The following is a 15874-nucleotide window of genomic DNA, read 5'->3' as shown; positions in this document are numbered from 1 at the left end:
CCAACCTGAGGCAGAGTGGTGAGGGCGGTGGCAGGCAGCTGCCACAGGCAGGAAGGACACATGCCACCCAGGGAATGAATTCTTTCTTTCTCAGTAAGTATAATGCTTTGACTTCAAAGACATCAAACTTCCGTATCTATTTAATGTGATGGGACAACTTTATTTCAGACTGCACATGCCTTCAGACAAACTTCAGACTGTAGTTCCTTCTTTATTATTTTCAGCATCTGGCTAAGCTGTGACACAGACCTACCAGAGTCCTTTAGCCGATGGCCAGTCCTGGCTGACCGAGCATGCTGCCTGGCCCTACAAGCAAGCCTGGTAGGCAGCCTGTATTTATAGAACAGGCATTTTCCCCCGTGGGAGAGCTAGGGATGCACCCCAGATCCCCAGAGGGAGTGAAGTCGGCAGCAGAAAACCTTGCCTCACTTTGTAAAAAGAAGGGAGGAGCAGAGGTCCCTGGTGTGGGGTAAACTGGTTTAGTGGAAAGGCATTGTGTGTGGAGGAGAGATGGCAGCCCCTTCCTGTGTGACACCTCCTTTCCTGGGCAGGTCCCAAGCATATTTGGGCATGGAAGAACACACATGTGCACATACAGATGTGGAGCCACGTGGTATTAAATGTGGAGCTGGCAGGTACAGCCGTGATCCATCACCCGCATAGGCACAGCCCTCTGATAACACACAGGCTTTCTGGAACAACCAGGCTGCCAGGATAGCATTGTTCTTTTTTTTCCTACCCCCTCACCCACCCAAGCCAAACCCTGGCCTTGTCAGATCGCTACAGTCTTATAAGCCTGGTGTAGCCCTCACGGATGCAGGACTGGGACAAAGAGATGATGTTACAGTCTGGTTTCTATGGCAACGAAGGAGGGGTAATGAAAACTGAAATGTAGGAAACACCCATTCTGATTATTGTGACATAATTCAGTTTTATTAGAAGGAAGTAACTATCCAAAAAGCAGAAGTGTCACTACCCAGGCACCTCGTGCTGACAAAAAGCTCCACTGTGCATTTCTCCTAGTTGGGCTATAAAGAGGAAAGAAACACTACACACGCACACACACACACACACTCACACACACAGAGTCCTCCCTTTCTGCATGTAAAATGTGTGTGTTCTTTAGAAGCCAGTGGTTGGCTGGTGTTCCGGACATGATGTGGTTGAAGCTGTCATCGTAATGGAAATTCACTGCTGTAGCTATGGTAAATCGAGTGTTCCGCCTGTGCTGAATGCATTAGTCTAATGAGATGTTTGCAGCGGCGCGAGCAGGGCTGCTGGAGACTAAGCCGTGAGCAGCAGCCCACGGCTGGACAGCAGCTTGTGCAATACCCAGGGTGCTCGTGCAGGAAGTCACCTGTCCTCCGAGGCAACACTCCCGACCTGATTGATCAACACCCTGACCAGGGCTCTGTGACCAGGCTGTAGGTAAGGGAGACGCACGCCGAGGGTGTGCCGTGATGCTCGTCCTTCTCTGTGGGCTGGCCGCACAACAGGTTACCGGGTGTAGTTTATTTGGGAGGGTTTCTTGGCCTCCGTGGCATGAGTGCCTGGTGCTGCAACTCGGTAAACTTCAGATTCTAACATGCAAAATGCAATGTTTGATTTCTTAATGATAGCTGAGAGGAAGGTGTAATGCAGAAATACATAGTTTATATATTTTTCAGTAGGTACACGGTGCTCTTTAAGTCTGCATGGAAAAAGGCACAAAGTTTTTTTTTTTTTATTTTCAAGCATGAACTCGGATAACTGGTTGGCTTTTTTTTTTTTCCTCACCTAATAATACTTTTGCTTTGCTTTGTTAATTTAAAAATTGCAGTGTGTTTTAGGTTACTGACATTTGCCTAAAATTTATTATTAAAACGGGTGCTTTGCAAACACACATCCAAGCATTTTTTTTTTAAGGTCACATTTTATCTAACTTATTTTGAATTTTCCAGATGCAATATTCGTGTCTTTGTGTCGGTTGCTGATTTACCGGTCGTAGCGGAGGATAGGATTGCTTGCTTGCTGGTTGCTTCTGTTAGTTTTGTTAGGGGGGAAACCAATCCCAACTTAGTGTGGAATGTTTGGAGGAGTTTCCCCAAGTTCAAAGACAAAGTCACCTCCTCCCCAGGCCCAGCACTGTGTGACCTGAGCCCCCTTCTGCTTGTCCTGCCTGCTGCCCCAATCTGCAGGTTGCTGTGAGAGATGGACGGGACCGGGGGCGGGGGTTCGGTGTTGAGCTTGCTGCAGAGTGAGCAGTTTTCACTCATTGCTGACGTGTTGGAGTCTAAGTTCTTGCCGTTATCTGTGGTGACAAACCAGGGGCGGCTTGCTGGGTTGTCTTTCCAGGGTCATGCCATTTCTCAAGGGGGCTGAGACCATCAGCAGCATCTCTGAGAAACTGGCTTTTTCCTGGGGTATCTGAAAAGTCGCCCAGACCCGCCAGAACAGACATGTTTGCTGTGCTCTCTGTATTTTTAATTCCTTTCCCAATTATGGAACTTTTTTTTTTTTTTTTTTTTTTTTTTTTTGAAGAGTGAGAGACACAGTTGCCTTTCCTGCCTCAAAACTTTCCTTCTTCTCATTAAAAACAAAACCAAAATGGAATGTCTGGAGAGAAAGCATAAAAGTATAGAAATAACTGTAGAGGACAAGGCACACAATTTCGACAGAGTATTTCTTGGGACGTTTTGTTGCTTCGCTCAGTCTACTGACTATTTGAACAACAGCGACTGGGTTATGATTACCTAGAAAGCCAGCTCCGAGTCACTACCAATATGTATCTAACATGCGAACATAGATGATCCACGCAGAGAAGTTGCTCCATGGCTTCGCAATCTACTTTTAAAATAGAGCTTTCAACTGTTTTTAAAACATGCAATTATTTTCTATCGCTCCTAAGACTGGGTTTATGGAGGGACCCCTCTCCAGGTGCCCGCCTGTCCCCGTTCGTAGTGTCTGAAAAGGGCATACAGATCCCGTAAGCCCACAAATTTCAGTTGTCCATCACATTTAAATTTCTCCCCAGGTCACCAAGTCTACCTTTGTTTTATTCTTAAGAGGTGTATCTTAGCAGTAAGAAGACAGGAAAAGGAGTGGGCCGGCGTGGCTGCTTCCTGCAGGTCTTTTCTGTTGCTGGTGGTGAAAGCCGCTGTAGTTTCACTTTCTGCTTCTGGTGGGGGTGAAGGTTGGAGGTCACAGGAGATCAGCTTCTGGGAAGCAAGCCAAACCCAAACGCTGTCACCCCGACTCCTGCACTTTGATCTTGACGACTCAAGAAAGCAAGGACATATAGTATACTCAAAACTGCTCGTGTATGATAAAATTCTAACAATACCCTAAAGGACAAAGACAGAAGTTTTTTGTTTTTTTTTTTAATTACTAAATGGTGGAAAAATCATGATCAGCTTGCCTTAAACCTTCATAATATGGTGGTTTTTATTTGCTTCTTTTTAACCCTAGTGTTGGATCTCAAATGCTTTACTTCAGTAAGCTTAAGGAAACGAACGTAACAAGGGACGCTCACTGAAGAGCGACTTTTCTGTCAGAAAGCTGGGGTGTGGAACACAAAATTCAGAGTGTTTCTTAGGTCTGTCTACAGCTTTGCAAGATCTAAGGGCAAACCACATGCACGTACACACACTTTAGAACAGCATTGGTTGGGGCAGAGGAAGCAAAGGGAAGGTCAAAATTCAGAGTTCCTTGGGGTTCCTCTCCCTAAGTAGGTCCCTCCGAAAGCTCAGCATCGCAGGACCTCTAGATCCATGGGCTATGTGTTCCTTGGAGATTTAGAATTCTTTCTCCCTTAGATTTGGTTCGAGAATGGATTTGGGATGAAGATAAAGACAGACCCTTTTCCCATCTAGTCATCAGGGACTGTAAAATTGCCTTCCTGTTTAGGGAGTGATGCTCATCAGAGCTGTCTTGCCTCAGGTGTAAGCACACAGGCTTCTTTCTTTTGATGGGCAAACTCAGGTTTGTTTTGTTGTTGTTGTTATTGTTTTGTTTTTTGAGAAAGGGTTTTTCTGTGTAGCCTTGGCTGTTCTGGACTGGATTTGTAGACAGGGCTGGCCTTGAATTCTCAGCGATCTGCCTGCCTCTGCCTCCCTGAGTGCTAGGATTAAAGGCACATGCCACCGCACCTAGCTCCGAGACAGCTTTTAAAAAAGCTTCCTTGGATATTCTACGTCTTAATCCTGAAATCTCCCAAATGGCTGAGATTTACACATTTTTCCTCATTTTAAAATGTTTTTGTTGCTTTCAAAGGCAGGTGAGGAGCGATGGGGACTCAAATGGTCCCTAGGAGGGAAAAAAATCAGATGGTTTGGTACAAATATAATGTTTTAGCAGCCGCCAGGGTGTCTAGTAAATTACTCTAAATTTTAATTAATGAGACACAAAAGCCATACTACAAGCTTTAAAAATTACCCTTTTATCAATAAGGTGATAATTAACTTTCTCTAGAATTAGCGATTCTCTGAGCCCCGGGCAGTATGCCGCCTGCTAAGTTCTTTGGAATGCTGCCAATTTTTTAACAATTGGTCTTTTGGCGAACCTAGTGGTTTTTAATTCAAATATCTATTGTGGCATTTTTCAGTTGTGGCTCAAGGACCGTTAAGATCACTCAAATCCTGGTGAAACGTCTGAGACCCAGAATAGCTCAGAATATTGGGTTGCATTAGAATTGGTTACTTTCTCTTTGTTCATTTTTTCTGTTTCTACCTTTCCCTCAGCAAACCCCAGTCTTCTGGCTGGAAGCCATGATGACGAATCATGGTTTGCGGGCTCAAGCACAGCCACTGGGTTCATTCTCAACGGGTGTATCTCAGTTTCTGTCCTGGCAAGAAGCTGTATTCTCCTGCATTTCTGCAAGGCTGAACTGGTGGGCTGTCAGATGCAGATATTTAGATGGGGAAGTTCAGGCTGGAGACCCTTTTGGTCGTGCCCAGGAGTTTGCAATCTAGCTGATTTATCCAAACTGATGGCTATGGACCACGGGATCCAAGCATTCTACATCTAAGAGGAGGCTTCAGCAGAACCAAAAGCACCACACACACACACACACACACACACACACACACACACACACACACTTCTGGTCAGGCTGGGATGCTAGTGTCAAGGTCTAGGCAGGCAGTTCCCCCTGAGACAAGTATGGCCCTGCCTTCAGTCAGGTGGGATTTTGGAATCAAGCTGCTCCCTGTAACCAGGTGGAGCCAGCTTAGCCACAGATAAGGGGATGATTCTTCCCACGTTGTGGGATGATTACAGTTTGGGTTACTCATTCAGGGAAGAAAAAACCTGATCGCTTAGGGGCAGTCCTGAGTTTGTACTAAACTAAGAAGTCACTCCGTGGAGTCCCAGGGAAAACCTGAAGCCAATGGAGTGCGTCCTCGGCTCTCCTGGAAGGCCTCTCTGGCGCAGCTCCTCTTCCCACCGTCTGGACTCACTTGCACGGTTGTGGATATTTGAGAATCTGTGCACATCCCTGCTGCCTGACTCTCAGGAGGACCAAGGAACAACAGCCTTGATTTCTGCAGAAGTCGTGACGGCGGAGGGAGGCGTGGAGCTGGCTGCTGGGAGAGCATCAACAGGCCAGGGCATAAAAAAACCCCAGTGTGCTTCGAAAGGTGCCAATGCTGGCTGCCTAGACCCCTCAGCCTTTGAGAGCTCAATATTTGGTAACCAAAGCTCTCCCTCCCCCCGACACACACGCCTCCTTCCCAGTGCTGAAATGTCATTGGTTCGAAACAGATACACATGGCTTGAAAGCAATAAAGAACTTTTTTGAAGGGACAGATGCAAGCGAAGCAAAGACTTGTCCCATCGAGGTCCAGGTGAAGCAAGGAGACGGAACTGTGGGCGAGTGGCAAAGGATGCTGGGATAGATCCCAGGAAAGGAGTTTAGAAAAGGTTCAGCCAGAGAGAAGTAGACTATGGCTCTCAGGTGACAGAGTATGGGTAGGAGGACGGCTTTTCTCTTTTTCTCCCTCTTACCTACATGTCTTCCCAGGACATCAAGTCTATAATGAGAAAACCAGGGTGAAACACAGGATGCATGTTTCTATAATATCCAGAGCTGTGCCTTTGGCCCATTCTCCAGTCACGTGTGATCTCAGAGTGGCCATATCTGAGGCTCTGCCATGACACTGGCCTCTAAGCCAGCCTGGGGTGGCCTCAGGATTGGAATCCTGTTTTGACTTTGTGAGCAAGAAAAGGAAGAAGTGAGGGAAAGCCATGATGGAAGTCAGCTGGCAGAGTCACACTTTTGATTTTGGAAATGAGATTAGAAGTTTGTATAACGGAAACATCACTTTGGACCTAACCATTTCTGGGCTACTACCATACCTGGTGCAAGACTCATCCTTTGTATGTGCATGTGTGTGCATTTGCAAGCATGCACACATGTATTTGTGTTTGTGGAAACCAGAGGATGACTTCAGGTGTCTCCCTCAATGGCTGTCTTATTTTGTGAGACAGCGTCCCTCATGGACCTAGATCGTGCTGATGGTCTGGACTGGCTGGCCAGCGGGCCCCCAGGAGTCTGCCTCTGCCTCCCTGGTGCTGGAATCCCACACTGATCTCACCATGCCTGGCTTTTTTAAATATGGCTGTGGGAAATCCAAACTTGGTCCTCATGCTTGCACAGCAAATCATGTCACTGACCTCACTGAGACATTCCCAGCCTCAAGCCTTCTCTTCGGCTTTTCAGAAAAGAGGCTGCACACCCCTCCTTAGGCTCAACAGTCCTCCTTGTCAGGAAACTGGGGAAATGTGACAGCTCTATCAGACCGTCAGCTACGACTGAAATTATTCCACAAGGCATCGGGGTACTGACCGGTACAGTCCACCCCTGTGGCAGGAGGTTTCTGTCATTTTTCAGCCTGTGATCATGGGCCCGGGTTCATCCTTTCTCCCCTAGTCACCACACTGAAACATGCCTTGAGATTTAGGGTCCATCCAATGGCTGCTGGTACATTGGTCCTTCCATTTTATTCACCCTTTGCGGGGCCAAAATATGCTAGTGTCTGCCTGAGTGTCTGATTTGCAAGAAAGAGTCAAATGGAAGACTGTATGTAAACCTTTGTTGCGCCGATTATAACTAAGCATGGAAACAGCGGGACAGTGTTTCCATCACCAGTTTGCAGATACAGCTCCTGTTTGTTTCTTTATTTGGTGGTGGTGGTGGTGGTGGTGGTGGTGGTGGTGGTGGTGTGTGTGTGTGTGTGTTGTTATTATCTTTGAGACAAGGTCTCACTATGTGGCCTTGGCTGGCTTGAAACTTGCCTTGTAGACCAGGCTGGCCTTGAACTGACAGAGTCCTGCCTGTCTCTGCCTCCCTAGTGCTGGGACTAAAGGCATGTGCCACCATGCACAACTAGCTTTTGTTTAATACTTAACATAAATACTTAACATAATAAAACAATCAACAGTAGGTTGGGCTTATATCTGGGCTTGATGTGGATGTAGCTAATTGGTCCCCAAGCGAGAAATTGTACAAGTGTATGATGCTTTAATGAGAGCAAATGAGGATAAATTCTCTTCACAAAGGGGAGTGAGAAAATTAATTTGGGCTGTGATATGTAGAGAGCATGGCTGCTGGTGACAGTGAGGCACAGAGGGAAGGCTCTTTCTTTTCTGGCCTTTCCTCTTAGGTGGAAGTCATTTGGCTCAAGTCTAGTAAAGGGCAAAACAACCAAAGGTGCTATAAGAGCAGAGAGAGGAAAAGGTACATTCAGAAAGGTTCGTGGGAAAGTGTGTGTGTGTGTGTGTGTCTGTGTGTCTGTGTGTGTATGTGTGTATGTGTGTGTGTCTGTGTACCCTTAGCAGAGTCCCAAGTCTCTCTTCAGGTCAAAGGTTAGGAACTTGAATCCTTACTAACTTGTTTGAGACCAGGATAGTGAGAAATAAATTAGAACTATGCTCATCTGAAACTTGTATCACTATTTCTGGACACAGGCCAGGTCATTTTTCTAACTACATTTGGCATTTTTCAAGCTGGAGAGAAAAATATTTCCATAGGATCAGAGGCCTGGCTGTTCCTGGATGATTTCAGCACAGGGCTTTGTGAGTTATGTGGCTTCTGGACCCAGCTACGCAAATCCAGGCCCGGGAGCTGGGCTGAGGTTTCCTGCCTTCTGACCCCTGCTCAATGCAGCAGCTCCCAGGCTCCAGGGCGCTCTCTCTCTTCCCTGAGCACAGATAATAGATGGGGTGAGAAGATTTTGTGTGGAGACTACAGGCCCCAGTAAGCCCCCATTTTTTAGCTTGCTCATTCTGTTTTAGAGATTAGCAGCCTAAACATGCCCACCAAAACGATGCACTCAACACTGGGCATTGGAAGAAAGAGTTAAAAGCAAGAACTTATAACCTGAGCCACTGTCCTCAGGCAAACCTCAGACACCCAGATGGATAGGGGCTGAAGGTCAGCCTCCCAGAACAGGGCCTGGCACCTGTGCAGCATCTTGAGGGGGTGCAGACAGCTCAGCCTCTGCCTTTCCATCCTTAGGGTGCTCCAATTGTAAGCAAAGCCATCTTTTTCTTCAGTACTTCCGCAGCTACTCTCTCTTCTGAGGGCTCACGCTTATCGATTATCCTCAGAACTACACAGAGAGGTCTGTGAAGCCACATAGACTTCGGTTACAAAAAGCTGCTAGTTGCCTGCCTACCAGTGTGACGCCCTGGACTGAAGGGCATCTTTGAGAATTCTAGAACATTTTTTTCTTCCTAGAGGTGGTTCTCCTTGTTGCTCCTCGTTGCCGAGGTAGTTTAGATCAAGCAGAACACTGAAACGGGCTTAGCAAGCGATAAGTGCTAAGTTATCGGTAACTTGTAGGTGTCCACACAAGAAGGTGGTGTTTGTGTTTATTGAGACAGAGAGTAATGCTGTACATACCTTGTCCAGTACACTTAAGATGCCAGCACACGAGAGGCTGTTTGTTTATGTCACTCAGAAGGGGACACCAAGGCTTCCATCCATAGCTTGCCCAGGACCACATGGCTGTGTGCAATCTGCCTTCTCAGGTTTGGGCAATGGGCTAGGCTGAGAAGAAAGAGCTCTCTCATGCCCAGCACCAGCTGTTCCTCCCAGTCAGGCGGGGTTGTTTTAGGTCCTGCCTGCCTCCAAGAGGAAACCACTTGCTGTCTTCCCACTTGGAAAGGCAGTGTGGGGCTCAGAAAACTTGTTTTTAAAGCACCGAGCCCTCGTTCCTCCCTTTTTTATCACAGATACTTTTAACGTCCTCATTACAATCCTGAAGCAAAATTCCTAGAAAATATAACCCATCCATACCCTCAATCTTAGGAAAGTTAGTATGCGGTCATGATTGAAGCATTGAGAGGGGTGATGGCAGAGCAATTTGGAGAGCTTCTCAGTGACACTTGCTCCCAGGAGCTCCAACGCAGACTACAATCGCTAACACCAGCTGCCATTGACACTGGTGACGTGATTTCCTGAAATGGTAAATCCATGCCCTGCAATTCTGGACAAAATTATGAACAGTCCACTTTCAGTCTATGTACCAATTACATTCCTGGAAAGCAAATGCTCAGGGAAGGCTTGGATAAGGTTTGAGTCTGTCTCCAAGAGATTCCTGTGCCGGAAGCTGGGCTCCCCCACATGGTACAAAGATAGTGGGTGAGGCCTAGGTAAAGTAATTAGGGCCACCTTCACCAGGACGGTCCATCTGACCAGACTACCCAATCTCAAGTCTTTGGGCTTTGAACCTGGAAGCCCAGGTTCTAAGCCAAATAAACCACTTTTCTTTATAAAGTTCTAGCTTCAAGCACTTTGTTGTGGAAGAGAAAGCAGGCTGAGATGTATTGCGTATTCATAATAAGCCGAAGTTACACATAGCTTCAGAAAGATGAGTGTTTTCTATTCTGCAGGACAGTGCTTTGTTGTGCCATTCTGCCCCACCTAGCACAGGTGACCAGCTTGTCTAGCTTCCTAGTGCCAGGCACGCTTACTGTGGCTCCACCGCTGTGCCAAGTGAAACCATGACCAACTCCTTGCCAAGAGCCCCCCCACCTAGCTGAACACCTGTGGGCCATGCCACTCACCACTGCAGTTATTTTCCATTCCCTCCTTAAACATCTGATTAAGAGCACTCACCACTGTTGCTGAGGACTTGGGTTCGATTCCCAGCATCCATATGGCAGCTCAAATCTGAATAACTCCAGTTCTAGGGACTCTGGTGCCCTCTTCTGGCCTCCTCACAAACCAGGCATGCATATGGTGGGCGTAGACATACATGCAGGAAAAACACTGTAAAATAAAAGGTTTTAAATCTTAAAACAACAACAACCAACCAAACAAACAAAAAACCCTGTTGATTCAAGATGGTGGCAGCTCCCAGCATCCAAAAGGGTTGCAGGGATGCTCAGAGGAGCCAGAGAGACAGTACCCCAGAACACACATCCAGGAGGCTTTGAGGCAAGACAGACAACAGAAGATGAGACTGCAGAGAGCATGCAGTATCTCTAGAACAGCAACAAAGAAAAGAAAAGAGAAAAGGAAAGAAAAGAAAAGAAAACAAAAACTGTTTGAGCAAAATAATACAATGTGACTCGTGCCCTTTGCAACACCACTTTAATAAATGAATGTGAGGTAGATGGGAAGATAACAGAACTGAACAGTATTCATTCCACAGAGAGAGGGGGAGACAGAGAAGCGAGCGGGGCGCAGTGGACAAGGGAGCATGCGCCGCAGCCTGGAGCTCTGGAAGGTTCTGCCTCCAAACCCTGGCCCCAATCACCTGAGCCTGAGCAACAAGATATCCTAGATGAAGAATGGTTCGTTTTCTGGATTAGGCCTCCTCAAAAGACTCCCGTGATCTGTGCTGCTGCAGGAGGCCACGCTGATGTCCACGATCCGTGCTGTTACAGCAGCCGGTGTTGATGTCTGTGGTCCACGCTGCCTCAGGAGGCCAGGTTGATGTCTGTGCTTACTGCCCGAGGGAGAGGCCATGTTGGTTTTGGTGGTCCATGTTGATGCCCATGATCTGTACTGCTACCTGAGGCTGTGTTGGTGTCTTTGGTCCATGCTGCTGCTGGAGACCATGTTGATCTGTGATCAGGGTGTGTTGAGGTCCGAGATCTGTGCTGCTGGAGGCTGCTACGGGCAAGGAAGCTTCTTTTGCAGTGGTCTTGATGACTGCAGACTCATAATTGAGTATGAGAGGTATTGAAGGCTTCTGTACCAACCTCTGCCACCTCAACTCTCCAAAGGAAACAGTTCAAATAGGAAACTATTGAAAAGAGTCCTTAAAAATGGCAACAAAGATGCTGAAAGGTGTAGGTCTTCGAGGTTGATGGCTTCTGTTAGGGCGAGGGGTGGTGGAGGAGCAGGGGAAGGACTCAGTTTTCTTTAAGGAGCAGGCCACTGGGAGTTCGACTATGCTCCAGTGAGTATATGAGCAACACAAATTGCACTTGATATATTTTTTCTTTTTGGGGGGAGAGGGGAGGCAGATGGCCCAAGGGTTGGGGCTGGCTGGACATGGGAGGAATGAGAAGCTGGTGTGATCAGGTGTGCATTGTATGAAATTCCCAGATAATTCATAAAGATATGTCGGCGGGAAAAAATTAAAAGCCTCACTGAGTTTTGCCTCAACTCCCGACCTATCCTAAACCACCAAGTTCTTAATGCAGCAACAGATCGTCGGGACCCAGTGACAAGTTACCTCCTGCTAACAATTATTTTTATACCTAAGAAAGAAGGAACTTGACATCGAGGAAAAGGAGGTATGATTTGCCACACAGCACAGTTGATCGTCAACAAGTGCAGACTGAAATGAGGGACAAATGCTTTGCTTCAGGCTCATCCCATAATCCGTGTCCTAGGCTGTACAGTTGCCAGGAGAAGTATGAGTTTTCAGAGAGGAGCCAATTAACTTGTACTGAATTTGTAGTTAATATGTCTGCTTACATACAGTGTTTTTATTGAAGGGATTTATATATGTGTACAATGTATTTTGATCATATTCACTCCTCGGTCCTCCCTCCTGCTGAATCCCCTCTCCCACATCTTTCTCCCAATCTCAAGTCTTTTTTTTTTTTTTTTTTTAATTTTTGGTAGTAAGTCCTGAGTCCAACTGGTCCTGCCCAGGGCTGCGGTGCTGCTGCCTGGAGCACTGTCAGCTTCCTAGAGGCCCCTGTACTTACATTTTTAACACCAAGTCATTCATGTGAGTTTATAAGTGTGACTAAGTTTTATTGCAAACCTATTTTAGTGGAGCATGTTGGTGTGTGTCTGTAGTCTCAGCTACACAAGAGGTAGGAGGGTGGTTGAGTCCAGGAGTTCAAGACCAGCCTATGCAACAGAGTAGGAACTCACATTTAAAAGCGTGCTTATTGAAAGTTTTAGTTCGGCATTTCTTATTTAAGCAGAACATGTAAGGTTTAATACATATTAGAAACATGATACGGAGTGTTTATGGTTGTCTATATTTTTAATGCCAGCACTCTGGAGGAAAAGGCAGGGAGAGTCTCTTAAGTTTGAGGCAAACTTGGTCTGCATAGCAAACAAGCTTGAGGTCAGCGAGGGCTGCAGAAAGAGATCCTACCGGGAAAAAAGAGTGATACGGGGGTGCATTTCCAGAGACGCAGAATCGGTCAGGAGACCATGTGGGTATGGAGTCTGAGCTGAGGAATTGGCTCATGTGATACTGAGACCGGGAAGTTCAGGGTTTGCAACTAGTAAATGGGATACATAAGTGAATCAATGTTACAATTCTAGTACACATGCCAGTAGGCTTGAATGGACACTAGGGCTGGAGAGAACGAAGAAGAATTGACATTGGCGCTGGAGAGGTGGCTCAGCAGTTAAGAGCACTTGCTGCTCTTACAGAGGATCTGAGTTCAGTTCCCAGCACCCAAGGCATCTCACAACTGTCTGCAAGCACAGCATGCTTGCAGAAAGCAGTGCATTTATGAACATGAAGACAGCATACCCATGCACATAAATACAAATAAAATTGCAAGCGGAGGAGGAGGAGACACATCAGTGAATCTGAGGCTCTGAGAAAATAATCAGTGCAGGCAGGCAGGTGGGGTTCCCCAGGACTCAGTACAGGGCCAGCATTTTTGTGCTTTACCTTTTAGATTAGATGAAGCTGACCATAGAAGGAAGGCCATCAGCTTTTTCCTTTTTTGTTGATTCAAATGTTAAACCTCCTCAGGAACTCTCAGAACTACCAAACCAATGTTTGGTCAGATAGTGAGGCATCTTCAAGTCTGATTCCGTAGTGGCATGAGAAAAACTGTTCAGCTGGTCAGTTATGATGCCTGAAGCAGGACATCGTGGGAACTGTGGCAGGCCCAAGCTTCCCAGCCATGATGGGAGCTGACATTTTCCGTCCCTGTCTGGACTCTGTCTAGATGACATTTTGTGACACCATCAGTTTCACTCAGCCAGTACCTTCTGTCTGTGAATCTGTGTCCTGACTAACTGAAGAAGCAGCATGACACGTCTTTAAGCCAGCAGGTTTACCTCTGGCCTCTTTCACTCGAATGAGGCTGCAGAGCAGAAAGGCAAGGATGGAGGCCGTGACTGTGCTGAAGAAGATAGATCTGTTGTTTTCAGGTGGATGGGTTTTGAGTAGGACGATTAGAATAACCCCAGTGCCACCAACGTGCTGTAAATTCGTGTGATCAATAACTGCCTTAAGACCATCTCCAGCCTCCAAGGACAGTGTGGAAGCTCCTGCCCTCAGTCATGAGGAGAAATGGTAGAGAGAGGGGTGGGTGGATCCAGAAGGAGATGGAGCGAGTGCCATAAAACAAGCTGGGTGCGGTGTCTCTGTAACCGCAGCCCTTAGCAGGCTGAGGCAGAGCTGCCGTGAGTTATAGCCAGCCTGGGCTAGAGAGGGAGACCTTTGTCTAAAAACAAATCAGAAAACAAAACCCAAACCAAAAAGCCAAGCAAGTTCACAAAGTGATCTACTGAGGATATAACCACAGGGAGGATTTAAATGGTGGCGACCTGTTTCATGGCAAAAGGAAGAAAGAAGGAAGGAAAGAAAGAAAGAAAAGAAAGAGTGTTTACCAGGTCCAGCCTAAGGGGCCAAGGCATAGAAGTTTGTCTTTTCTCTGATGCCAGTGGGGCTGGGTGTCCTCAGACGTCTCTCCTTGCTCACGGAGGTTATGTCCTGCCACGTGCTCTTCTCCGTGGTGCCCCTCTAGTGTCTCTTTCTCCTCTTTAAAAAATATTAGTTATTTTCTATGTGTACAAATGTATGGCTTCATGTATGCATGTGCCCAAAACAGATACTGGGTGCCCAGGGGAGTCAGAAGAGAACTTTAGATTCCCCAGAACTGGAGTTAAAAACAAATGGCGCGCGGGCCATCATGCGGGTGCCTGGAATTGAACCTGGGTCCTCTGCAAGAGCAAAAAGTGCTCTTAATCACTGACCCATCTCTCCAGCATACCTTCTCTTCTTTTAAAGGCGCCAGTTTCATTGGTTTGGGGCCTCACCCTTATGACTTCACCCTTACTCAATTCTGTAAGGGACCTGTCTTCGCTTCTAGTCACACTGCCGGTTAGAAGTTCAGCACACGAAAGGAACACAAGTGCTTACCTAAGACCACACCTCTGGATCGGTGGTAACCATGCCGCCTAATGGCCTCACCACTGAGCAAATGCCTGCATTCCCTGAACATTTAGGCTTGTCTTGTTCCTGCTGTACTCACTCTAGAGAGCCAGCGATCCACAGAGGCTCCAGCTCTCCCCCAGGAGAGCAGGTGGTCGTCATGTCCCCAAGTCCCTTTTAAAGAAGAAAGTCCCGTTTCTTCTTTCCCCTTTGATATCCCTACAGCACTAGTCTATTACACTTGCTGAGTCAGGTCCAGTGTCCTACCTGGTAGTGCTGCCAGTGGTCCTGAGTTACCCTAAGATGCTTTACATACTAGTTGGGAGCCAAGTATTGATGGTTAAGAGACCTGAGTAAGTGAAAATTTTGAACCAAACTTTCACCCTTTTGGCCAGGTTTTCTCTACTCCAATTCTGTTCTGTTGGATGGCCTCTCCATGAGATGCTTCATTGCCTGAGTCTGAGCTCCTTGCTGCAGCAGCAGCAGCGACAGTGCCAGGGTCAGAACAAAAGTCCTGCGTTCCTGAATCCTGTGTCAAGGCCGCTGTCAGCAGTAGCCGGTTAATTTGAGAACATATTAATTTGATGATGAGCAAGGCAGAGTCATGTGCACGCAGCTTTGGAAGAGCATCGCTGTAACTCCCGACTGCAGCTCATACCCGGTGGATGGTGCAGGTGTGAGGGGGTTGGACACAGCCTTTACATTCGGCATGCTAAGTCAGAGGGGAAACCTCCCCAGGACAGCTCACCTGGGCGTTAGAGATGTTCCCGGGGATTTTGCTTTTCTTTGGCCACTTTTTACACCATGTACCTTGACTGGGGATTTCTATTGTATTCTGGTCCCTGCCTGGTGTGGCAGGCAATGTGCAGAGAGCTATAGTGAGACAAGCGAGTGTGGGCAACCTTGATTTGGGGTTCTTACTGATGGCGACACCCACCCTTCTGACTGAGCCTCCAGAACAGAGGCAGGTGCCTGTAGTGGCCAGTGCCTGGCAGATGTCTGACCCCCTCTCAACCCCACCCCGCCCCAGCCCGGGAGTAACGCTAGCTCACTGCCCCTTTCACACCATCCTGCGAGCATTAGAGAAGGACCACTATATTTTCTATATGCACTGGTAGATCTTCAGGCATGGGGAGAGAGGGCGGTGCTATTGTGGTTGTTGTGGAAACAGATGTGAGCCTGAGGACTTGCTTCGCTGGTTCTATTCCTGAGCTGGAATAGCAGCCGTTGATCGATCGATCGATCTATCTATCTATCTATCTATCTATCTATCTATCTATCTATCTATCTATCTATCT

At 47.1% G+C, this 15874-nt stretch overlaps 1 protein-coding gene across 1 annotated transcript in view; it reads left to right on the top strand.

Annotated features, from left to right (window-relative positions):
• Positions 1-1326: 1326 nt before the first annotated feature.
• Scml4 (Scm polycomb group protein like 4) overlaps positions 1327-15874 on the top strand; it is an 88250-nt gene continuing 73702 nt past the window's right edge. Inside the window, exon 1 of the mRNA XM_055616022.1 lies at positions 1327-1428. The gene's annotated coding sequence lies outside the window, so the exon portion shown is untranslated. The remainder of the gene's footprint in view (positions 1429-15874) is intronic.

Source organism: Psammomys obesus, unplaced genomic scaffold (genome assembly GCF_907164565.1).
Source record: "Psammomys obesus unplaced genomic scaffold, mPsaObe1.curated_primary_1811, whole genome shotgun sequence".
Taxonomy (NCBI): domain Eukaryota; kingdom Metazoa; phylum Chordata; class Mammalia; order Rodentia; family Muridae; genus Psammomys; species Psammomys obesus.
This window is presented reverse-complemented; position numbering and strand designations above follow the sequence as displayed.